At 37.6% G+C, this 25,999-nt stretch overlaps 1 protein-coding gene across 8 annotated transcripts in view; it reads left to right on the top strand.

Annotated features, from left to right (window-relative positions):
* MIPOL1 (mirror-image polydactyly 1) overlaps window positions 1-25,999 on the top strand; it is a 320,655-nt gene that overhangs the window by 2,252 nt on the left and 292,404 nt on the right. For 2 of the 8 annotated variants that reach the window (XM_041760083.1, XM_041760075.1), the window contains exon 1: window positions 8,478-8,608. The exons of 1 other annotated variant lie outside the window; for it this stretch is intronic. The gene's annotated coding sequence lies outside the window, so the exon portion shown is untranslated. Of the gene's footprint in view, window positions 1-8,477; window positions 8,617-8,655; window positions 8,764-25,999 lie in introns of those variants that run through there. 5 more of the 8 variants (XM_041760082.1, XM_041760078.1, XM_041760076.1 and 2 more) reach the window with 5 other exon arrangements.

Genomic DNA, 25,999 nt, shown 5'->3' with positions numbered 1-25,999 from the left:
ATGATGCTGTAATGTCCTCATGCTAAAGCAAAACTGCTACAGTATCAAGCTTATATTTTGATTTTATTTTTTAAAGATAGATTGATTGATTTATGAAAAAGAGAGAGATGGGGGGCAGTGAGGAGGGTGGTGAGGGTGGAGAGGGAGAAAGAGTCTTAAGCAGACTCCTCTCTGAGCACACAGACTGATGCAGGGCTGGATCTCATGACCCTCAGATGATGACCTGAGCTGAAACCAAAGTCGGATGTTTAACTAACTGTACCACCCAGGCACCCCAAGCTTATATTTTTAAGTTATAGATTATTTAGCCAATCTTGGTTGGGAATTACATAATTAAAGTATTGACTCATCTATCAGTTTGCAGAATGGCTAGAAACTAAACTGCCTGGAGCCTTAAAATCCTCACTGGACTTAAATATCTGAAAATTTGTTCAGTGTCTTTTTGAAATAAAGCTTTTGTATTGGGCCATTGGATAAGCTAATGTTCAAGACTAAAATAACAGTGGCTTGAACAAGATAAAAATTTATTTTCTCTCTTATATGAGCTCAGTTTATTTTAAAATGACAATATTTACTCATTTTGAAAAAATTCTCAAATTTAAAATATACTTCATTAGCGTCTAACTAGAAGTTGCAGAGTAACTCTGTGGTACACATACTATGACTGGACCCACATTTTAAAATACCGTTCGCTGAAAAATACATAGCCACTCTAGGCCCATAGACTTCTATTTCAGGGTCAAAACACAGACACATAAATGCAGAACTTGGTATACATGGAGTCTATCCATGGAATAGGGTAGAAAGTTGGAAAGAGTGGCTTATGGACACAAAATCTTGATGGACAGGGACACTTGGGTGGCTCTGCGGTTGGGCATCTGCCTTCAGCTCGGGGTGTGATTCCAGGGTCCTGGGATCAAGTCCGGCTCCCTGTAAGGAGCCTGCTTCTCCCTCTGCCTAGGTCTCTGCCCCTCTGTCTGTGTCTCTCATGAATAAATAAATGAAATCTTTTTAAAAAAAAAAAGTCTTGATGGACAAAAGAGATTATAACTCTTGAACTATTCAAGAGATCTATTATCCCATAGTATTCGTTTACAGAAGTATTAGAAGTATTGAAGAAATGCTATTTGCAAGTGAAAGACTCATGCTTTAAAATTTGTGGGTCTGATTATCACTGCTTTAAACTCTCAATGTCTTCTAACTTACAAATACTAAGGCATCATGTTAGTTTTTAGGACAGATTTTAGGTTCTGGTGCATTAGATTTTCCCATCATCTAACAGAGCATTTCTAAATTCCAAAGGATTTTCCTGGATAGTGTGAACAAAATATTAGGAAGCTTTTTTCAACATTTAGAGGTCATTTATATAATGGAATTCTGTTATTTGGGACATAGTTGGGAATCTAGAAGTTAAAGATTCTAAGCAGTCAAGATACAATTTGCTCCTAGGAGCTTCCCAGGCTTTCACTTAGGACTAGTTTCAGACCCAATTATAAAAAGGTAGCTTGGTTCATAGCAAATTAGAAAGAAGAAATTAAAAGAGAATTGGGGAGGGAGAAATCAAGGAGATTCCAGAAAAGTAAAGAGCAACCTGCAACTATCCAGCCATATTCAGTCTACCTAGCAAATTGGAATAATGACAACCTTCATTTATTGCTTATGTTATACCAGGCAATGGGCTAAGTGTTTTGTAACCCATTATTTCGATCACAATATCCCTGTAACAAAGATATTTTTGTCCTCATCTTATACTGGCACAGAAGTTAAGTAACTTGCCTAAAGTCACATTGAGTATTTGACTGAAGTATTATTTGAACCTAATATATGATTAAATATAAAATATATTTATAAAATACGTAATTAGGAGGCCTCTTTCTGAATCGCTAGCTATGTAGTTATGTTCTAATTTTAATTTCAGCTTTTCTACCCATACATAAAAGTCATAATGTAAAATTATTCAGAGTAAATAGCTTGTTGTATCCTTGGCTTGGTAAACAATGAATTGGTAAGCTGGATCAGGAATTTTATATATTTGAAGTGAGAAAAGCACTAACTTTGGTGTCACAAATTACGTATGTATAAATGCTGAGAATTTTCGGTTTATTAAGTCAAGGTATCTCAACAATGGCACCTTAACAATTTGGGTCAGATAATTAACTCTGTTGTGAGACGCTGTCCTGTGCAATGCAGGATATTTAGCAGCATCCCAAGCCTCTACCCATTAGCTGCCAGTGGCAACTCCATCCCCAGCTGTGACAACCAGAAATGTCTCCAGACATTGCTAAATGTTCCCTGCAGAGCAACAGTGTCCTTAGTGGAGAATCACTGGTTTAAGTAAAAGAGCTCATATAAGTGAAGCCTATTTTAACTTTTTAGAATAGATAACGACAAACTTAAAAGAGACTTTAATCAATTCCTTATTTGACAGTTTAGGGGACTGAAGTGGACAAGACAGAGGGAGAGGGAGAGGGAGAATCTTTTTTTTTTTTTTTTAATTTTTTTTTTTTTATTTTTTTTATTTATGATAGTCACAGAGAGAGAGAGAGAGAGAGAGAGAGAGAGAGGCAGAGACACAGGCAGAGGGAGAAGCAGGCTCCATGCACCGGGAGCCTGATGTGGGATTCGATCCCGGGTCTCCAGGATCGCGCCCTGGGCCAAAGGCAAGCGCCAAACCACTGCGCCACCCAGGGATCCCGGAGAGGGAGAATCTTAAGCAGATTCTATGTGGGGCTCAATCCCACAACCCTGAGATCATGACCTGAGGTGAAATCAAGAATTGGACCCTTAATGGACTGAGCCATCCAGGCACCCTAACAGTGGCTGTACTGTACTACATATCCAAAAAAATGTATAAGCCTTCCTATTTCTCCACATTCCTTGCAAACTTATTTTCCTTTTTTTTTTTTTTTTAAATATTGCCATCTTAGTCTATGTGAGGAAGGTGACATCACATATTGTGGCTTTAATTTGCATTTCCTCAATGACCAATGAAGTTGGCCAGCTTTTTCACATGCTTGTAGCAATGTATTGCTTGTAGCTATTTGTATATTTCTTTGGAGAAATACCTTTTTAAGTCTATTGCTCATTTTTTACTGGATTGTCTTTGTTATAGTGTTGTACAGGTTCTTTATATATTCTGGATATTAAACTCTTATCAGATATTATTTGCCCATGTTTCTCCTGTTCTGTGAGTTGTCTTTATAATGTCCTTTGATGCACAAAAGTTTTTAATTTTGGTGAAATCCAGTTTATCTATCTTTTTGTTGCTTATGCTTTTGGTGTCAAACTAAGAACCACTGCCAAATTTAAGGTAAAAAAGATTTAATCCTGTATTTTATAGTTTTAGCTCTTTATTTAGGTTGTTGGTCAATTCTGAGTTAATTTTTGTATGGCCATACCACTGAGATATTGTGGGTTCATTTCCAGACCAACACAATAAAGTCAAATGAATTTTTTGTTACCCAGTACATATAAAAGTTAGGTTTACATTATACTGTAGTCTATCAAATGTGCAATAGCATTATGTCTAAAAAAACAATGTACATACCCTCATTAAAAAATACTTTATTGCTAAAAATGCCAAGCATCATGTATGCTTTCAGCAAGTAATATTTTGTTGGTGGAGGGTCTTGCCTCAGTGTTAATGGCTACTGACTGATCAGGGTGGTGGTTGCTGCAGGTGGCTATGGCGATCTTTTAAAGTTTAAGACAATGTTATTTGCCACATCCATTTATTCTTCCTTTCACAACTGATTTCTCTGTAGCATGCAAAGTTCTTTGATAGCATTGTACATACAGCCAATTTTCTTTCAGGATTGGAGTCAAGCCTCTCAAAACCTACCACTGCTTTATTAACTAAGTTTGTGTCACATTCTTTTTTTTAAAATATTTTATTTATTTATTATGAGACAGAGAAAGAGAGAGGCAGAGACACAGGCAGAGGGAGAAGCAGACTCCATGCAGGGAGGCTGACGTGGGACTCGATCCCGGGACCCTGGGATCACAATCTGAGCTGAAGGCAGAAGCTCAACCGCTGAGCCACCCAGGCGTCCCTTGTGTCACATTCTAAATCCTTTGTTTTCATCCCAACAATTCTCACAGTATATTGACTAGGAGTAGATGAGATCTACTCCTAGTAACTCAAGGAGTCACTTTTTTTGTATCCATAAGAAGTAACTTATCTGTTACAGTTTGATCATGCGACTATAGCAAGTCAGTCACATCTTCAGGCTCTACTTCTAATTCTAGTTTTCTTGATATTTCTACCACATCTCTAGTTACTTCATTCACTGAGGCCTTAAATCCTTCAACATCATCAGTTAAGGTTATAATCAACTTCTTCCAAGCTCCTTTTAATGTTGATATTTTAACCTCTTCCCATGAATCACAAATAGTCTTAATGACACCTAAAATGGTGAATACTTTCCAAGAGGTTTTCAAATTACGTTGCCCAGATCCATCAAAGAATCACTACTTATGGCTGCTAGAGCCTTACGAAATGTATTTCTTAAATAATAAGACTTGAAAGTTAAAAATACTCCTTCATCTGTGGGCTGAGGAGTGAATGTTGTGCTAAGCATGAAAACAACATTAATCACATTGTACATCTCCATCAGAGCTCTTAAGCAACCAGGTGCATCGTCAATGAACAGTAATATTTTGAAAGACATTTTTTTTTCTGAGCAGTAGGTCTCAACAGAGGGCTTAAAATATATTCAGAGATCATGTTATAACCAGATGTACTTTCATCCAGACTGTTGTTACATTTATAAAGCACAGGCAGAGTAGAGTTAGCATAATTCTTAAGAGCCCTACAAACTAGAATGGTAAGTGAGCATTGGCTTCAACTTAAAGTCAGTAGCTTCATTAGACCTTAAGAAAGCCTGTTTTTGGAAGCTTTTGAAGCCAGGCATTGACTTATAGCTGTGAAAGTCCTAGAAGGCATCTTCTTCCAATAGAAGGCTGTTTCAACTGCAATGAAAATCTGTTGTTTAGTGTAGCCACCTTCATTAATTAGTTACATCTTTTGGATATCTTGCTTCACTTTATATTTTTGTTATGGAGATGGATTATTATACCTCAAGATTTTGTACTGAAGCTTCCTCACCTCTCTCAGCCTTCACAGAACTGAAGAGAGTTTAGGGCCTTGTTCTGGATTAGGGTTTGGTTTAAGGGAATGTTGTGTCTGATGTAATCTACCCAGACCACTAAAATTTCCTCTATTTCAGCAATAAGACTGCTTTTCTTTCTTGTTCATGTGTTCACTGGAGTAGAACTTTTAATTTCTTTCAAGAACTTTTTCTTTGTATTCACAACTTGGCTGTCTGGCTCTAGGACTCCAGCTTTCAGCTTACGTTGTCTGTTCAACATGCCTTCCTCACTGAGCTCAATCATCTCTAGTTTTTGATTTAAGGTGAGAGACATGTGACTCCTCCTTTCACGTGAACACTTAGAGGACATTGTAGAGTTAGTAATTGGTGTAATTTCAATATTGTTGTGTTTCAGGAAACAGGGATGCCTAGGGAGAGGGATAGAGACGGAAGAATGGCTGGTTGGTGGACTAATCAGAACGCATACCTTTATTAAGTTTGTTGTCATATATGGGCATGGTTCATCATGCCCCCAAAATAATTACATCAAAGATCACTGATCGCAGATCTAAATAACAAATAATGAAAAAGTTTGAAATATTCCAAGAATTACCAAAATGTGACAGAGACACAAAATGAGCAAATGCTGCTGGAAAATAACACTGATATATTTGCTTGACACAGAATTGCCACAAATCTTCAATTTGTAAAAAAACACACTATCTGTGAAATGCAATAAAGCAAAGTGCAACAAAATGAAGTATGCCTGCAGATAGAGTAAAGTAGGCATCTAAATTCATTCTTTGCATATGGTTATCCAGATAGCCCAGCACCATCTGTTAAAGAGACTATTTTTTTTCCGCATTGAATGGTCTTGGAATCCTTGTAAAAAATCAACTGGCCATAGATATTTTGGTTTCTTTCTGGGCTCTCTATTGTTTCCATTGGTATTTATGTCTATCCTTATGTTTGAAAGCATTCATGATCAGACATTCTTTTGCTCCCTGTAAAGAAAGAGGAGGGTTCATTTTCTTTTTCCTTCCATCTTTAGCCAAATTTCTGCAAAAGCTCAACTTATAAGAGGGATGAAGGCATAGACAATATTTTTTATAATTAGCTTGAGAACAGGAAAGAAGGCTCTAATTGGTCTCTTTCATTTCCTATGGACTGGCAACTATTAGCAGGATAAAGAATAAGGATATATATACACAAACACACACACACATTTATGTGTGTGTGTGTGTGTGTGTGTGTGTGTGTGTGTAACTATGGTGTGGAAGAGGTTTGGAGAAAAACTAGGTATATAGTTCTGAAACATTCAGGAAAAGAGCATAAGGAATTACTTCAAGTAAGTTAGAGGAAGTACCTGGGAGAAAAGACCTAATGTTTGAACTCATTAGATACCAAAGGTGGAAGAAAAAACAAGTTACTGAAGGGAAAGAAAACATAGTTTTCTCTTGACCTGGGGGACTTTCAGCACCCAGATAAGTTTGAAAAAACTAGGGCTAATGTATCTTTACCTAGAGAAAAATAATACAATCACTTTCTCTAAGTTTAACCAATAAATCCATTATTTGGTTTGAATTTTCTCAATTTGTGGTCATTTTCCATTTCTTCTTAATCCTTAGGTAGGAAAAGCAACTTTCTCTCCTTTCTTTTGCACATTTGAGTTGGCTCTAAACCTCTTCACAGGTCATTTTTGATTGGAGTGCCCTTCTCATCTATTCTAATAAGCTATACCACTCCTCTCTTTGTCTCATATACTCAGGGTATTTTGTGTCGGTAAATATTTGACTCAGACCTTGATTGAAGTAAAGAAAAAATGTATTTCAAAGCTGAATCTGTAACAAACCTCTTTAAAGCACTGTCCATTCATTACAATATAATAGCCAAGAGTTTGTGAATATTATAACCGATTTTGTTCAGTTTTAAAAGATTTTATTTATTTTAGAGAATGGGAGAAAGGGCAGAGGGAGTGGGAGAGAGAATCCCAAGCAGACCCCTAACACCCCCCACCCCCTGCTGAGTGTGGAGCTCAACGCAATCTCAGGACCCAAGATCATTCCAGCAGGAATCAGAGTCCTACGCTCAATTGACTGAGTCAGCCCGGCACTCCTGTTCTGAATTATTTATTTTAAAGATTTTATTCATTCATTCATGAGAGATACAGAGAGAGGCAGAAACATAGGCAGAGGGAGAAGCAGGCTCCCTGTGGGGAGCCCAATGCAGGACCCCATCCCAGCACCCTAGGATCAAGAACTGAGCCAAAGGCAGACGCTCAACCACTGAGCCACCCAGATGTCCCTAACCAATTTATATCCATATTTGTTTCTTTTTTCACTCCCCTTTTTTGCACTTACTAAAGTGTAAATTCCTTTCATTAACTTGAACCATTAACTTAGGAACCTGACCCACAACACTTCCTTCATATTATGCCTATTCTCTGGGGATGTGTTTAAAAAAAAACAAAACACATAACAAACAAAACCCATTTTTATTGTTTAACACCCAGATAGATGAGTACCAGGCACATAGTATGTACTCAATAATTATTTGGTGTCTGAAGGAGTGACATTTATAAAAGCAATACTGATATGTGGAATAAAAAAAACCCCACATTTGAATTACTAGCAGCTATTTAATTATGCCAGTCCTTTCTTGTTTCAACACAGAGGAACACGAATTGAGGGCTTAAATCTTTAATTCTGGAAGATTCAACATTGTGTCTTAAAGAATTCATTAGCTGAACTTAAGCACCCAGATCTCGCTCTATAGTTCTTCAATCAGAAAAGTTAACCACCTCCAAGTTTTAGTCTGTAAACACTCTCTGGCCAGCTTTTTGCTCACCCAACTGGAATCCACTTCAGCCCTTTTCGTTCAACCATCACTACACAACATGCCCCCCCCCCGCCCCCCGGTTTCTTCATACCCCCAAACCACACGCAAACCAACCAGGAAACCACAATTCCTCCAGCGTCTTGGAGAGTGCAGCCCCAACTATGAGGCCATAAGACGCGTTTTTAACCACACGGCTTCCCTCCTCTAGCCTGATAAGGTTGTCCGGACAGTATTTTGCTCCCGCAGGACGCTCCTGTAGTCTCGTAGCCGACAACAGCAGCTCCCCGCCGGTTCAGCCACCGAAAACTACAGACACCGCCTTCCTCTTCCTCCCCACGCCCCCGAGTACTCGGCCGGCGCGCCCGGTCCTCCAGAAGCCCCGCCCCGCGGCCCCAGCGCCGCAGTGCGCGCATGCCCGGTGCGCGCCGTCTGCCCGAGCGCGGCGCCCGTGCGCCTCGCTTCCCCGTGGCCGCGGCGCGCGGCGTGCGGCCGGCTCCCTCCCCCGACGCGCCCCGCCGGGTCGTTTGCGGGCGCGCGCACCTCCTCGGACGGGTGGGCCGCGGGGTCGGGAGGCTCCGAGCGAAAGTCGATTGGCTGACGTAGCGGCCGCGCGTCGGGCCTCAGAAACTCTGGGCAAGCGCCGAGAGTCGGCTCTCCCGGCAGCGCCAGGCGCATCTCAGGTAAACAGGTAGGCGGGGAGGCTTGGGCGACCGGAGAAAAGGACGGGTGGGCTTAGGTCCAGCCCTGGAAGTTTCGGCCGCAGCCTCCCTGGAGCAGAAGCGGCTGCGCGGAATCTGCACCCGGTGAATGTTGACCCCGTCTGGCTCACGCGAAGGTCAGCGTCGTGGGAGCCGCAGGTCCTCTTTCTGGGCATAATTCCGGCGTCCTTCCGTTTCTTGGGACAAAAGTTCAGTAGCTGAGCCTTTATGGAAGGGTGTAGGGTTTTGTTTGCTTTCTTCCCCTTACGTGGCGGCAGTTGGAGAGTTCAGGTCCGGGCTCAATCTAGGATTGACTGTGTGTCCTTGAGAGTCAATCATTGTGTTTCAGCTCGCACCCCCCTGTGAGTTTCAGCAAAGAATGCGACGCTGCTTTAGGCACAGAGAGCCCTGCTGTACGAGGATAGTATTTGAATTTCTGGGTTCACAATGTCCCTGAGCCCAAATTTCTCTGGAAGGTGACGCCACCGAATAGTATTTGTGAAGTTTTTTTAAGCTCCAGGGATGGAAGGAACTAGATAAACACAAGGTAGCTGCCTTATTAAGCAGGATGGTAGAAAAAAGAAAAGAAAAGAAAAGAAAGAAAGAAAAGAAAAGAAAATTCACAGGACAGGCTTTTTGGAAAACATCCTTTGAACGTTTTATGCAGATTAAATCACTGTGGCAGTAAACAAAAGTAAACCAACACAAAGAGCCAAACAAAACCACATTTCAAGGCCCCCCCACTCTCCAGGTAACTTTGACATACTACCATAAATTACTGGCTTTTCAAAGTTTCTCCTTGGGATTTAGTGTGGTGCTAAACGCAAATGACAGTTACATGCCCATTTGGCTATCCTGTGCAATAGTATACCAAGAAAATTAAAACAAAGCTGACGTCTCTATAAGATAACAAGATACTCCATTGGTTAGAAGTAATGATGGCAAGTCAGAAAAATATAAGGGAGGAAGTGTACACAATTTTCTTTTAAAGGCATAGATTTTGTAAAAATCTTTTTAGTATGTTTTTAAGGTATAATAGACATAGAGAAAACCATATGAATCATAAGTGTATAGCTCATTTTAATTTTCACAAAGCCCATACATATTCATGTATCCAGTACCTAGATCAAGAAGGACCTTTAGTTACTCTTAGAAACCCCACTTTGCGTGACCCATTTCCAAAGGTGACTGTTATGTCTGTTTCTAAGGTCATCTATGAATTTACCTATTCTTGTCTTTATGTAAATGGAATCATACAGTAAATAGCCACTTGAGTCTCACTTTTGCTCAATATTGTATTTGTGAGATTTGTACAAGTTCTGTAGCAGTAGTTCTCTTTTAAAGATTTTTTAAAAAAACTTTTTTAAAGATTTTATTTATTTATTCATAGAGATGCAGAGAGAGAGAGAGAGAGAGAGAGAGAGAGAGAGGGAAAAGCAGGCTCCATGCAGAAAGGGGGGACTCAATCCAGGGTCTCCAGGATCACGCCCTGGGCTGCAGGCGGCGCTAAACCGCTGTGCCACCGGGGCTGCCCCCCTTTTTAAGATTTTTTAAAATTTATTTATTCGTGAGAGACACAGAGAGAGACACAGGCAGAGGGAGAAGCAGGCTCCGCGCAGGGAGCCGGTGGCAGGACCTGATCTCAGGACTCCAGGATCACTCCCTGGGCCAAAGGCAGGCGCTAAACTGCTGAGCCACCCAGGGATTCCCCCCTGTAGCAGTAGTTCTTATGCTGCATAATATTCCATCTAGTTCCTGGCTGTTATGAATAGGGTTTCTATGAATTTAGAAGTACTGTTGACCCTTGAACAACATGCATTTGGACTGTAGGGGTCCACTTATGTGTGGATTTTTTTCAATAAGTACGGTACACTACTGTAAATGTATATTTTTTCTTCCTTGTGATTTTCTGAATATTTTCTTTTCTTCAGCTTATTTTATTGTAAGAATGTAGTTATATAATACATATACAAAATTTGTATAAATAGACCATGTTATTGATAGGTTTCCAGTCAACAGTAGGCTATTAGTTAAAGTTTTAGGGAGTCAGAAGTTAAACTTGGATTTTTGGCTGTGTGGGGTTGGTGCTTCTAACTCCTGTTTATTTAAGGGTCAATTGTGTTTTGGTGAATATATGTGTACATTTCTGTTGGCTATACATATACCTATTGGTGAAATAGTTATAGGGTATGCAGGTATGTATTTTTGGTATACACTACCAGAAAAAAATTTCAGATTAGTTGTGTCAACACTCCTGTCAGCGTCGCTTGAGAATTCTGACTCTTCCAAATTCTTGCAACATTTAGTGTTGTCTTTTTCAATTTAACTATTCAGGTGGATTTATAGTGATATCACATTGGCGTTTTCCCCCTCATTTTCCCTAATAATATTTAACACCTCTTCATATGTTTATTGATCATTTAGATCATTTAGATATCCTCTATTTCAGGGGTTAAATTTTTCTACAAGGGGCCAGATAGTAAATATAGGCAGTCCTTGCTTTGTAGAGTTTCATTTAATGCAGTAGTGTCTAAAGCTAGGACTGCTTGTATTTTAGGCTTTGCAGATCATATACAGCCTCTGTTGTATTTTCTTCTTTCTTCCTTTCCTTGTTTCTTGTTTCTTTTCTTTATTTTTTTCTTTCCCTTTCGCCTGCCTGCTTGTTTGCTTGCCTTTCCTCCTTTTCTTCCTCTGTCCCTTCCCCCCCTTTTTTATTCTTATTTCATAGATTGCTAACTCCTACTTTGTTGAGAAATGACTGTTTCAAAATGACAGTTCAGGAACACCGGGATGGCTCAGTCAGTTAAGTGTCCAGATCTTGATGTTGGCTCAGGTCATGATCTCAGGGTGGTGAGATCAAAACCCCAGGTCAGGCTGCCACTCAGCAGAGTCCGTTCAAGATTCTCCCTCCCTCTGTGCCTCCCCTGCAGATGCGCTTGCTTGCCTTGCTCTTTATCTCAAATAAATAAATCTTTTTAAAAAATGATAGTTCAATCTTTAGCCCAATGGTGGTAGTGAAATTATTTTATTATTATTATTATTGTTGTTGTTTTATGGTGAAAAATTTATATTTAGATTTATAGCCGGCTGGACTCAGTTTAGATGATCCCAATTTTGTTGGCAACATCCAAAGCATCATAGTCAGGAGCCAGTCAAACATATGCTTTCTTCTCTCCATCAGGCTTGATCGAGGTGTTGACCTTGGCCACATCAATGTCCTAGAGCTTCTTCACAGCCTGTTTGATCTGGTGCTTATTGGCCCTGACATCCACAATGAACACAAGTGTGTTGTCTTCTGTTTTCTTCATGGCTGATTCAGTAGTCAGGGGGAACTTGATGATGGCATAGTGATCAAGCTGGTTTCTCCTGGGGGTGCTCTTTGCTCTTTCGAGGATATTTGGGCTGCCTTCAGAGACCTACGGTCTTGGGTCGTCAGAATGTAGGTGACTGTGCGGATCTTCCTTTTTTTTTGGTGACTGTACTCCTTTCAGCACCGCTTTCTTCACTTTCAAAGCCTTTGCTTTGGCTTCGACTTTGGGAAGGGCAGGGGCTTCCGTCTTCGCCTTCGGCGCCATCTTCGTGAAAGGCGGTAGTGAAATTATTAATTGAGGGGGCTACATTGAAAAAAAATCTAAATACCTAATAGGGTTAAATATTAAGTGTGTGCTCTAGTGTTTTGAGGTTAAATAATAGTATTAATGCAGCACGTGCTATAGCGTTTTGGAGTTAAATTTGGAATCTCTAAGCATACTTACTTTGTTCTTACCAGTTTTACCTCAAGGCTAGTTAGAGAGCTGTTTCAGGCTTCTTTATACTGTTCTGATTACTCCTTTTACCTATCCCTTTAAAACTGAAGAACAAAAGAGAGGTAAGAGGTGAGAAAAAGGAGATACACCCCTTTTCTGATATTGTGTAAAAGGCTAGGAAGGGATGAATATCCAAATAGTTCTGGACACTTTGAGTAAAATAAAAGTATAAAAAGCATAAAATCCTTTTGTAATATTTTGAGATACTGTCATTTGAGGTGTTCCAATGTGGGATGGCTTGATTAAAATTTACATCTATCTGAGTACATCAAACTATGGAAAATAATATAGCCAGTGATTTGGGTCATGAAAGCTGTGGCCTCCCTGCCGATGGTGGAGGTCCTTTCTGTTTTAGGTGCTCCTTTGGGCTTTCCAGTTCATCTTCTCTTACTTGGGGCTTCCTGCCTTTCACTGAGTACCAAAAATATCAAAAAAACCTTTTGAAAGTGTCAAACAGTTTGACTACTATTTCAGCCTAGGTTAACATTTTTAGCTAACAATTTCTTTTTTCACAGATGGTTTATAGAAGTGAATTTAGGAATGTATTTAGATATATGCTAATACTAATGAGAGATTTAGGGGTAATCTCCATCAATTTGATCTCTTCTTTGATTATAGGTAATTGAGTTTGGGTCATTCTTACTTGATTGTTATGCAAACACAGATTTACAATAAGCCACTTAGGCCTAGCTTCTACCACCAGCCACTGTTGTCCTTAAGTATCTCTCACATAGAAATTCTGGATCTGGGGCAGCCCTGGTGGCTCAGCGATTTAGCGCCACCTTATTCCAGTTCCCTTTCTGTTATGCTATTTGTGAGAGCCAGCCTTCTAAGATAACCCTGGTATCCATCCTCTTGTGTAATCCTTTTCCATTGAGGGTAGACTACCTAGAGGCTCACTTCTAATAGGATATGATGAAAGTTAAGAGATTATGTTACAGTAGATGTAACTTCCTTTTTGCTGGCCCTTTCTTTCTTGCTCACTTGGATGAAACCACCTGCTATATCATGAACTCACCTATAGGTTAAGGACCCACCTGTCACGGAATTGAGGGCAGCCTTTGACCAGTAGCCCACAGAGAAAGTTCCTTAACCCCCTGCGAACTAAATCCTGCCAACAACCACTGAGTAAATTTAGAAGATCTTGCTCAGTTAAACCTTGAAAGGGCTGTAGCCCTGCCTGAAGTCTTGATTACCATCTTGTGGGAGACCCTGAACTGGAGGATCTAGCTCAGGAACTGAGATAACAAATGTGTGCTATTTTAACCTGCTATGTTCTGGGGTAATTTGTTTAGCAGCAACAAGTAATAAACTACTTTTAGTAATTTTTAATTTTTAATAAATTTTTATTAAAAAGAAAAAAATTTTTAAGACTTTATTCATGAAAGACAGAGAGAGGCAGAGACACAGAGGTAGAGGGAGAAGCAGGCTCCCACAGGGAGCCTGATGTGGAACTTAATACCAGGACCCTGGGATCATGACCTGAGCCAAAGGCAGAAATACTCAACCACTGAGCCACACAGACACCCCTAGAAAGAAAATTTTTAATAAAAGAAATAGTTTATCCTGAAGTTTTTGTGAACATAGCTTCAATTTGTTTCTGTAATTTTAAACATTTTTGGGAATATGCAATTTTTTTACTTCTTAAAAAGTAAAATATTAATCATTTAACTATTCTGTATTTGTTTTAACTAAATTGCTGTGTATTTGTTTGATTTCAGAACTGGCAACAATAAAGATCATTACTTTGAAAGTTAAGAATTACTATTTTTGTTGAGGGTTTTATTAGAATGGATAATTGATGAGATGAATTTACCATAGAACCCCTTTTTTGGCAGTTGACACAAGCACCTTTGATTCAGTTATTATCTGTATTGAAGATGTTTTTAATTTAGATCGTTTACTGATTTAGGATGTATATTCTCAGGTCATCTACTTTTGTTTGTAGTTTTGCATTATGGTTATTTGATTGTATATAAATACTATTTTGAGAATATCCTTTAGTGTTCCTGGATTTATAAGTTTCGGAATCTTGAGAATTTTGCTGCTGTGGAATTTTCAGTGTTGAAAAACTGGAAAAAAAAAAAAGGAAATAAATGATATAGATGAGTGAAATTTTAAAAAACTTTATTGGGAAATGTAATAAGTGTAAAGTAAAGGATGTAAAATACATGTGGACAGTTCAATGAATAATTAAAAAGTTAACGCCCATGTAACTACCATCAAAATATTTTCAATAGTCATCAAAATATATAAGTCCTTGCTTTGTATATGGTTTTGTTCTTTTCTAAATGCTGTGTGAATATGATGATTGTGCATTTATGTGAAAGAGAGAGACATGAATTCTGTGGTCTGATGCAATGCTTTATATGTCTATTAGGTGACGTTTGTTAATGCTCTTGTTGAAAATCTCTTTACTTACTGATTTGTGTGTGTGTGTGTGCATGCATACACGCATGCATGTGCATGTGATGAATTGATGAATACTGAGAATTTACTGTGTGTTAAATCTCTGTGTAATCATAAATTTATTTCTCCCTAGTAGTTCTATCAATTTTTGATTTACTTATTTTAAGGTCATTTTGTTAGAAACATAAACTTTATAATTAGTCTATATTCTTATGAATTGAACCTTTTTTTCCCCACTAAGAAATGTTCCTTTTTATCTCTAGTAATGCCTTTTTAAAAAGATTTTAGTTATTTATTTGAGAGAGAGAGCTTGTGCACGAGCGGGGGGAGGGACAGAGGGAGAAGCAGACTCCCTGCTTAGCAGGGAGCCAGACACAAGACCCTGTCCTGGGACTTCTGGATTATAGACTCAGCTGAAGGCAGATGCTTCACCAACTAAGCCACCTAGGCACTTCAGTAGTGCCTTTGGTTTTAAAGTCTAGTCTGGTTTTTTAAAAAAACTTTATTTTGAAATAGTTTTAGACTTACTGAAAAGTTGCAGAAATAGAGAGTTCCTGTAAACTTTTCACCATACTACTAATGTTAACATAATGCATTATCATAGTACAGTAATCAAAACCAAGAAATTAATACTGTTTAATATTATCCACAAATTATATACCTTATCCAAATAACACTATTTTTTTTCTCTTAATTTTGTTGTTGTTCTAGGACTCAATCCATGTCCTATGTTGCATTTAGTTGTCATGTTTCCTGAATCATCTCCCATCCATGACTCTTTTGAATTATGATATAGCTATATCAGCCTTCTTTTGGTTGATGTGTGCTTAGAATTGAATTTTTAAAATTCAGTGGGACATCTTTGTCTTAAAATTGGAGCATTTGGTAATTAGATCATTAAATATGTATTTTGTATTCCATTTTCTGTTTTCAGTTATGGAAATTATATATGCTTTATCATTCTTTTGGAGAAACTATGCATCACGGAATGCATCTTTTCAGACCTTATGCATTTCCTTACATGTGTATATATACCCAAACACATGGTTTGGCTTGTTTGCTTTTTTATTTTAATATAACAATGGTGGGATCCCTGGGTGGCGCAGCGGTTTAGCGCTTGCCTTTGGCCCAGGGCGCGATCCTGGAGACCCGGGATCGAATCCCACGTCGGGCTCCCGGTGCATGGAGCCTGCTTCTCCTTCTGCCTGTGTCTCTGCCTCTCTCTCTCTCTCTCTGTGTGTGACTATCATAAATAAATTAATTAATTAAAAAAATATTAATATAACAATGGTAATGCTATATTATTTTATAACACCCTTTTCATTTAGTAATATTTTATACATCTTTCTATGTCAGGGTATATTATATACATATATAGTGTTTATAGTATCTATGTACCATAGTTGGTTTAATCAGACCCTAACTGGTAGACATTTGTGCTGTTTCTAATCTAACGTTATAAACAGCACTGTCATAGATATTCTTGTATGTAAAATTTTGCACCCTTTGCTAGAACATAGAATTATGGAATCAGAGTTTGCACATTTAAAGCTTTAGTTGACATTGTGGGACATTCTTATTATTTTTTAATGGTATAGCTTTTATAAACACAATATATGCTTATTATAAACTCTTTCATCAAGCAACATAGGCAAAAAAAAAAAAGGTGATAGTGAAACATTACCCCCAATTCTATCACCCCAACCAAAACAATCTTCATTGAAAATTAGGTGTTTCTATTCCTAAGAATGCTCAATATTTAAAAACAAAAAAGCCTACCTATAGGCACGTGTTTGTGAAATTCCATAGCACCAAGAATGAAAAAAAAGAAATCTTGAAGGTTTCCAGAGAAAACAAAAATAGAAAAAAAAAAAAAAAAAGAACATATCAACATCAGCCTTGACCAGAATTGTGGCTATTTAACAATCAAGTGTGGGAATAAAAAAACGATATTTGCACAGGCACCTGAGTGGTGCAGTTAGTTAAGCATCCAACTCTTGGTTTTGGCTCACATGGTGATCTCAGGGTCATGAGATCGAGTCCCACGTGGGGCTCAGCATTCAGCATGGAGTTGGCTTGGGATTCTCTCTTTCCCTCTGCCCTTCCTGCTCGTGTGCTCTCTCTTAAGTAAATAGATCCTTTTAAAAAACCTATTTTTAAACCTGGAAATCTCAGAAGTTATGCTCTGGTAAAGAAGTTAAAGAAAGCCCTAGAATGTAGGAAACAGTCTAAGCAGGGAGCACAGTGAAATGATGTTCTTGGAGGACCAGCTATATAGCTGGCTTAAATAACATATGGTGCAGATTTAAGGAGAAACTTCCTCAAGAAGGAGGTTTTCAGGAAAGAAAGGGGATTTCAGAGATCCATAATTTATGAGCCTGGAGTTTTCTCTGTTGAGAGTTTTTTTTAAAAAACTATGGATTCAATTTTTTAAATAGAATTAGGACTTTTATTGAGTATTCTTAATTGCGTTAGCTTTGGTAGATGGTGTCTTTCAAGGAGTTTGTCAAAATTACAGGTATGAAATTGCTTGTCATATTTATTCCCTTCTTATCTTTTTCATGCCTTTGGGATTATTTTCCTGTCCTTCTCTTCTTCCTGTTACTGGTAATTTGTGTCTTCTTTATTTTTGTTTTAACTAGTCTGACAAGAGGCTTGCCAATTTCTTTGATTCCCCCCCCCCCCCCCCCACAGAACCAGCTTTTGGTTTCATTGATTCTTCTTTCTTCTTTCTTTCTTCTTCTTCTTCTTCTTCTTCTTCTTCTTCTTCTTCTTCTTCTTCTTCTTCTTCTTCTTTCTTCCTCTTCTTCTTTCTTCCTCTTCTTCTTTCTTTCTCTTCTTATTTCTTCTTCTTCCTTTTTTTTTTAGATTTATTTATTTATTTGAGAGAGAGTGTGAGCCGGGGGTGGGGGGTGGGGGGAGGAAGAGGGAATCTCAAGCTGACTCTACACTCAACATGGAGCCCAGTGCAGAGCTCGTTCTCTTGACCCTGAAATCATGACCCTGAGCTAAAACCAAGCGTTGGGTGTATAAGGGACTATGCCACCCAGGTGCCCCAGTTTCATTGATTTTTTGTGTTGACTTTACATTTTCATTATCATCGATTTTTGCTCTTTACAGTTTCCTTCATTCTGCTTACTTTGGGTTTAATTTTTTCTTAACTTTGTATTTTTTTAAAGGCGGAAGCTTAAGAATTAATAAGAGGTCTTCCTCCTTTTTAAAAATATTTTTTCTCTTCCTCCCTGTTTCATATATGTCTTTAGGACTATAAATTTCCTCTAAGCACTAATCTAGCTACATCCTACAAATTTTTTTTAAATTTTTATTTATTTATGATAGTCACAGAGAGAGAGAGAGGCAGAAACACAGGCAGAGGGAGAAGCAGGCTCCATGCACTGGGAGCCCAATGTGGGATTCGATCCCGGGTCTCCAAGATCGCGCCCTGGGCCAAAGGCAGGCGCTAAACCGCTGCGCCACCCAGGGATCCCCATCCTACAAATTTTAACATGTGTTTCTATTGTATAGTTTAGAATATTTTTAAATTTCCCTTAACTCTTCCTTTTTTGAACCATGGATTGTTTAGAAGTATTTGGGAATTTTTGAGATACATTTCTGTTACCGATTTCAGATTTCTGTTGTGGTAAAATAACATGATTTGTGTGGTTTCAATTCCTATGTGTTGAGGGGTTTTTTTGTTTTTTGTTTGTTTCATGGGCCAGGATAGGATCTTTCTTGATAAATATGCTGTGTACTTGAAAAGATTGTGTTTCCTGCCATGTTGGGTGGAGTTTTCTATAAATGTCAAATGTCAATTAGTTTTCTATAAATGTCATTTTCTATAAATGTCAAATGTCAATTTCTATAAATGTCACTGTAAAATTTCTATAAATGTCCTTTGTTGATAATACCGAGTCTTCTACGTTGCTGATTTTCTGATTCTTATTCTTCTGATTATTGAGAGAGGTGTAGTGAAGTTTTCAACTATAATTATCGATTTGTGTGTTGCTTCTTTCATCAGTTTTTACCTTGGGTGTGTTAACATTCTTGTGAAGTGCTTATATATTTCAATTGTTTAGATCTTGTTAGTAAATAAGCCCTTATATGTACTTAGTAATATTTCTTCTTTTACTTTGTTTGAAATTAATGTAGTCACTCCTACTTTTTTTTTTTTAAGATTTATTTATTTATTTATTTTGGGGGAGGAGGGAGAGAGTGAGCGAGCGAGTGAGTGAGTGCTTGAGCAGGGGGAGGGTAGGGGCAGAGGGAAACCGAGAAGCATATTCCTTGCTGAGTAAGGAAGCCCCCTGTGGGGCTGGATCCCAGCTTAATGAACTGAGCCACCCAGGTGCCCCCCCTACTTTCTTTTGATTAGTATTTGCATGTGTTTTTCCCACTGTGTTCTATTATCCTAAAAAAAAATACACAGGATGAGTAATTTGTTAAGATATTTTCATTTTATGTTGACAGGGTTCAGAACAAGCTACCCCAAAATACGGCACTTTGGCATATTGAATATTTTAAGCTGAAGGATTTTGAGAAACAGCAGGTGCATCCTCCTCTTCCTCTGAAGCAGGTCATAAGACCCTCATGTGAGAGGTGTCCTTATCTTCAAAGATGAGTGAATACCAAGAGGAATCCAAATGAACATGCCGTGCTGAGTTTCCCTCGTTTTACTGTCCTTGGTGTATACCTTTTTGTCCTATCACATTTTTCCATGACCTTCTGCTCTTCGTCATACTTAGTATAAAAATGCTCAGGCCTAACTCTTTTTTCAGATATTCATTTCCTTGTGACATTTCCTGTGTCACATAAAACTTAGTTAAATGAATTTGTCTGCTTTCTCCTTTTAGTCTCTGACAGTTTACTATTCAGGCCCAGCCAGGAACTCTTAAGAGGTTGGAGGAAAAGTTTTTCCTCCCTTACTGAGTCTATTTCATTATTTGTGTATTTTATTTTATTTTATTTTATTTTATTTTATTTTATTTTATTTTATTTTATTATTTTATTTTATTATTTTATTTTATTTTTTTATGATAGTCACACACACACAGAGAGAGAGAGAGAGAGAGAGAGAGAGAGAGGCAGAGACACAGGCAGAGGGAGAAGCAGGCTCCATGCACCGGGAGCCCTACGTGGGACTCGATCCCGGGTCTCCAGGATCATACCCTGGGCCAAAGGCAGGCGCCAAACCGCTGCGCCACCCAGAGATCCCTGTATTTTTATTTTAAATGATGTTTTGATATTAGGAAGTAATGTCTTATCAAGTATGACCTAACCTCATGTAATTTTATGTTAAGATGCAAGGATCTAAGTGGTCATCACATAATTAGAAAAATTTTTATACTATTACTCTACTTGTTGGATGGAACTTGAATGGTAATTTTTTACAGATGCTATTTGCATTCGAGTGTTAAAATGGTGTTTTGCATTAAGTCTCAACCATACACAAAACCTGAAAAATTTTAAATATTTAAATTTGCTCATTTTAATGAAGTATTTTCTGAAGTATGACTTTTTAAAGCATATGTCTTAATACTAATTAGTACTGTAATACTTTTATTATCTTTTAAATTTAATGTAAACAAAGCCATTTCCTTAATTTATGTCAAACAGCTTATTACCAGCATGAGAGCTACAGATACTGTGTGATATAGCATATGATATCCCAAAGTAGAACATTTTATTCAGTGGCATGAGCTGGCACAGTGGGCAAGATTATTGTAATTCATTTGGGTAGGTAAGCAGTAATTTAGGAAGTTCACATAAAAAAACTCACTGTGAGTTTCTTTGTGATTCTTTACTGGTAAGAAACTCAGTTTAGGATTTCAGTGGTTTATCTCTACTGTCTTTATTTCATGAGGTGATTAATTTCCATCTTAGTTTAAAGTAAATTCTATGTACATATCTTTAAAATGCCTCTATTTTTGTTAGCCATTTTAGAATTAAAATCTCAATTAAAATATTTAATCACATGATTACTAACCAGTTGATTCTGAAAGCTCATGTTTGCTCTGTGTGCAAATATACCTTAAGAATTAGATAAATATTTTCTTCACTAAAGTTTTTTGGAATAATTTTTCCTCTAAATTGTGTTCTTGCTTTTAGGAATTACTTTATGAGAAGCAAAAGATTGTATGATTTGCCTATTAGTGGATCAAAATTTAGACTGATATTTAACATTGCCACATTTAATAGTGAGATTTCAAAAAGCTGCCACAAAGATGCTCCTTCTAGTACTTTTCCTAACAGAAAATAACGATATTTCCATCCAGTGGGATATTAAAGTCAGTGGTTATTGAAGTGTTTTGAACAAAAGTGCTTATGATATAGTATTGTAAAAAATTAAATATGTGGGGACACGCGGGGTGGGGGTGGGTGGTTCAGGGGCTGAGTGGCTGCCTTTGGCCCAGGGCGTGATCCTGGAGTCCTGGGATCAAGTCCCACATCAGGCTCCCTGCGAGGAGCCTGCTTCTCCCTCTGCCTGCATCTCTGCCTCTCTCTCTGTGTCTCTTATGAATAAATAAAATCTTTAAAAAAATTAAATATGTGTAGACATTGATAATATGTATAAATATGTAAAAAATGACAAAGAGCACACTAAGATTTTAAGAGTATATTTTGGTGGTGAATGTAAGGGGTGATCCTTTTTTCCTTCTTTCTACTTTTGTTTTAGTGAATTCTGGACTATTTTCCAAAGGATGTGGTCATTTGGGTAGTATCTAGAATTTGTGTCTCATGATTTTTTTTTTCTATCAGTGAATTTTACCAATTAAGAATTAACTGTCTTTTGACATTAACATTAACAGTGAATCAGCTCTGACTTACCCTAATGATTATAGGTTAGTAGTAATCTGTCGGTATAAGAATACAAAGATTTTTAAGCCCTTTGAAATCTTCCAAGTGAGTGGTCAAAAGATAATATACTGTCCTTACTGCTTAACTTACATACTTAACTAATGTACTTACTTAAATGTAAGTAACTAGTTATAAAAATGTTTCCTGTTGTTTTTGAGAAGTTTTAAAGAATGACCAATAACTTTTTTTGAAAGATCTTTTGGCTCTACCAGCTCCCCTTCCCCAGCTGGCCTTTATGTTTATTTTTGGACTTTATTTTTACTTTGTCCATATTGTGTCTTTCCTATAAATTCACACTCTGTTTCCAGTTTCTCCTCAGTGTGTAAGAAACTTTGTCCATATGTTTTGACAGTTCATAAGGCTCTGACTATTCAGCTCCTTCCCTTCAGACCTTTTGCACTTACATGCTTGCGGAGAGCATCCCTGCTGCTAACAGGGAATCTCCTGTTAGACATCTCTTTGCTCCCTGTTGTTTCCCTCTTCTACGTGCGCAGATGCTGGATGTCATGCAGGTCTCACAATTGTTGGTGTTGTATATTGGTGTTTACCTACTTTTGTGGTAAATATTTTGTTTATGGTTTCATTTTGCTATCCTGGTTGCTCTGTTTTTATGAAGATAGTTGGGAAGATTGAAAAACTGATTCCACCCCAATCTTAGTTTAAAGTAAATTCTATGTACATATCTTTAAAATGCCTCTATTTTTGTTAGCCATTTTAGAATTAAAATATTAAATCACATGATTAAATCTTCCTGGCTTTTTTACAAAGTTAAATTAACTCAGAATAAAATGTTGTCTTTCTTGAAGGTATGTTCTGCTAAAATGTTCTTTATCTTCTGGTTGTTGAAGGTAGTTGCCTCCATTTTTTAAGTCATTTATCAAATAAAAGCCTACCAATAATTTTTGTTTTGGAAATTTTACTAGCTTGGGATTCAGTTTCCTAGAACAGAAAAGTGAAGTGATTTGTCAGAGGCTACAGAGTTGCAAAATGCTGGCACCTGTATCCAGATATTTATTTTATGATTCCACATAGTCAGCCCTGAATTAGTTCTAGGAAGTGACTGAATGAAAGGGAGTTCTACTTGAAAATGTTTAAACTTCACCTAATATATGGTTGTGCTGGATTAGGACTCTCCTGATATGAGAAATAATCCCTCCAGGAAGACTGGAGATACACTTAGGGCAGGTTCCTGGTCACCGAGAATTCATTTTCCAGTTGATTCATGACTGTGGCCCCTCTTTTATTTTAAATGTGTTTTATAAGAGAACCTGAAAATGTCTCTGAACATGCTAGGTAGTGTGAGAGCTAGAAACTCATAAGGTATGTGTATTAGTTTCCTGTTGCTGCAACAGGTATAACAAATCACCACAAATTTAGTGGCTTAAAACAACATAAATTTATTATGTTACTGTTTAGGAGTCAGAAATCTGAATTTATTCCCACAGGGCCAAAATGATGTCAGTAGGACTGTGTTCCTGTGTAGAGTCTCTAAGGGAGACTTTGTTATCTTTTCTAGCTTCTAGAGGCAGCTGGCTGTTTAATTGAAATGGTGCATTTCTACAAGGAGCTGATCAATTAACATTTTACAGTCTGTTCATTTATTCAGTTCTTTGAATTGATTCAATATACAGTTGACCTTTCAGCAGCGCAGGGGTTGGGGTGTCCCCCCTCTCTCAGTTGAAAATCCATGTATAACTTTTGACTCCCCAAAAACTTACCTACTAATAGCCTACTGTTGACTGAAAGCCTACTGATAATATAAACAACACATATATTTTATGTTTTGTATATTATATACTGTATTTTTACAACAAAGTAAGATAGAGAAAATAAAATGTTATTAAGAAAATCATAATGGGGGCACCTGGCTGACTTAGTTGGTAGAGTATGTGACTCTTGATCTTGGGGTTGTAAATTCGAGACCCATGCTGGGTATAGAGATTACTTAAAAATAAAATCTTTTAAAAAAGAAAAGAGAAAATCATAAGGAAGAGAAAATACATTTATAGTACTATACTGTAATTATATTTTAAAAATCTGCATATGTTTAAACTTGTTTAAGAGTCAGCTGTAGTTTATTCAGCCAGTACACAGTTCGTGTGTACCATCTTTTGCCATATCTGGGGTTTAGACATGGTGATGGAACTGAACTGAGTGATACATGTGGTCTAAAAAAATGAAATGTGTGTGAGTATGTATGTGTGAAAGTATGTTGTATGTATTTTCAGACAAGGGGATAGGGTGAGCTTGGAGTTAAAATTTTAGGCTCCACAGAATCACTGTTGACATTTGTTGTTACTGCACTAGGGAACTCTTGTCAGGATTGGAGGCTGGAGGAACTCTCTAAGTTGTATATTAGGTTAAGAGAGGCTATGCTGCACTAATAAGTCCCATATCATGGCTTAATACAACACGTTTATTTCTCACTCATACAGCATTTGGCTTAGAGGTAAGCATCCCTTTTATCTTGTGATGCCAGCATCTCCAATGAGGTTTTCAAGATTGTTACAGGAGGGGAAGAGAGGTTTAGAGGATCTCATAGAATACCTTTAAGGGTGAGTCCAGAAATTGACATACCACTTCTGCTTACACTGCTTTGGCTTCAACTCCATCTCATGACCCAGATGTAAAGAAGATAAGGAAATGCATTTTTCTGGCACATTTGGGAATAGGAGCTGCTATGATTATATTCCAACAAGTCTAGGTTTTGGAGAAGAGGTAGAAGAGTAAATGATGGTTACATTTTGTTATGAACTGAATGTTTGTGTCTCTCTCTAACCCCTGCACAGTTCATATGTTGAAACCCTATCCCCCAATATGATGGTATGTGAGGTGGGACTTTAGGAGATAATTAGAATGCAATAAATGTCATGAGGGCTCTGCCCTCATTGAATGGGGTTAGTGTCTTTATAAGTCATCAGAGAGTTTGCTTCTCTTCTCTGCTGTCTGCCATGCAAGAATACAATTAGAAGTTAGTAGTCTGCAACCCAGAAGAGGACTCTCACCAGAACTCAACTTTGCCCATAGCCCAATGTCAGACTTCCAGCCTCCAGAACTGTGAGAAATAAATTTGTTTGTGAGCCATCTAGTCTATGGTATCTTTGTTAAAGCAGCCCAAATAGACTGAGATCTTACCTCTTTTCATTACCTAGTAGTATTTTTGCCCTGCCTTGACATTACCCCATGGAACTTACAGCTTGGGTTATCACTGCTGGTTTCTGTATTGGTGGGAGAGATAAATAAGACTTGTCCTAATGTAACATGGGGGAAGTAAGAGCCATGCAAATTTTTCTCTCACCTAATCTTTTAACATCACTAGTGTCTCTGCTTTTCACCCAAGGCTCTAGTCCTACTCTTCCCTAATCCTCTTTCAAGATGGCTGAAACGTGGATGACATGAAGCTTTTGATGGGTTCCTCAGGTCCATATTCCCTCTCACTCATGTTGGTGCCTGATTTTATTGGGCTTTTATTAAGTTAAATTTGTATGTTTTGTATCACGACTCAAAAATAAAGTTTGATTTGAAATTTAGATTTATCAATGATTAGAATGTTTTATATTTTTAAAATGTGTGTATTTTAAAAGTTATTTAAAGGGGAACTAGTCTGTTACAACATAAAGGAATTTCATCAAATTTTTAAAAATACAAAAAATTTTTCATTGTTATTCATCACTGGGGAAAGATCAACAGAGTGTTTACAGACCCTGCTTGTGTTTTGTCTATATCCTCTAGCTTCTTGTTATCATGACCAAAGGAAGTTTGAAGGGACTTTAACATTGACATTTCCTTGCAGAATGTCACTTAATATTTATGGAGTAACTTTTTTGTCTTTTATCCTCTTTAAATGAACAGTATGAATACTAAGTTTTTCTTTCGCAAAATCAACTGCTATTACTTTTGACCATATGGAAAAATCTGTTAGAAGATGGTGAGGAAATTTAAAATATTCAAAAATATAACTGTTCAAATAGAAAATGTTGGTTAGAATATTGATTAGATAAAATGTCATAATTACACAGTATGAGTGAAAAGTTGGCCTTTTTAGAAATCGTTTTGCTTGGTTTACTGTCAAATTCCTTAGGACTGAAAACGGTCTGGAGATGTTTGTCTATTTCTCCACTAGATGGAGCTGTACGCTAGGTGGTGTTCTTTAGCAAACAAGGGCACGTATCTGATAAGATAATACTAAGTTTAAACTTCAGTAACCCATATAATAATGTATCTAACATGATAGGTCTGTTTGTTGCATATCTAGAAATAAAATTTTATCCCTTACATTTAAAAATATTATTTTTCAGTCATC

The sequence above is a fragment of the Vulpes lagopus genome, chromosome 6 (assembly GCF_018345385.1).
Source record: "Vulpes lagopus strain Blue_001 chromosome 6, ASM1834538v1, whole genome shotgun sequence".
NCBI lineage: Eukaryota > Metazoa > Chordata > Mammalia > Carnivora > Canidae > Vulpes > Vulpes lagopus.
Note: the sequence above shows the minus strand (reverse complement) of the source record. Positions and strands in the feature narration are given on the sequence as shown.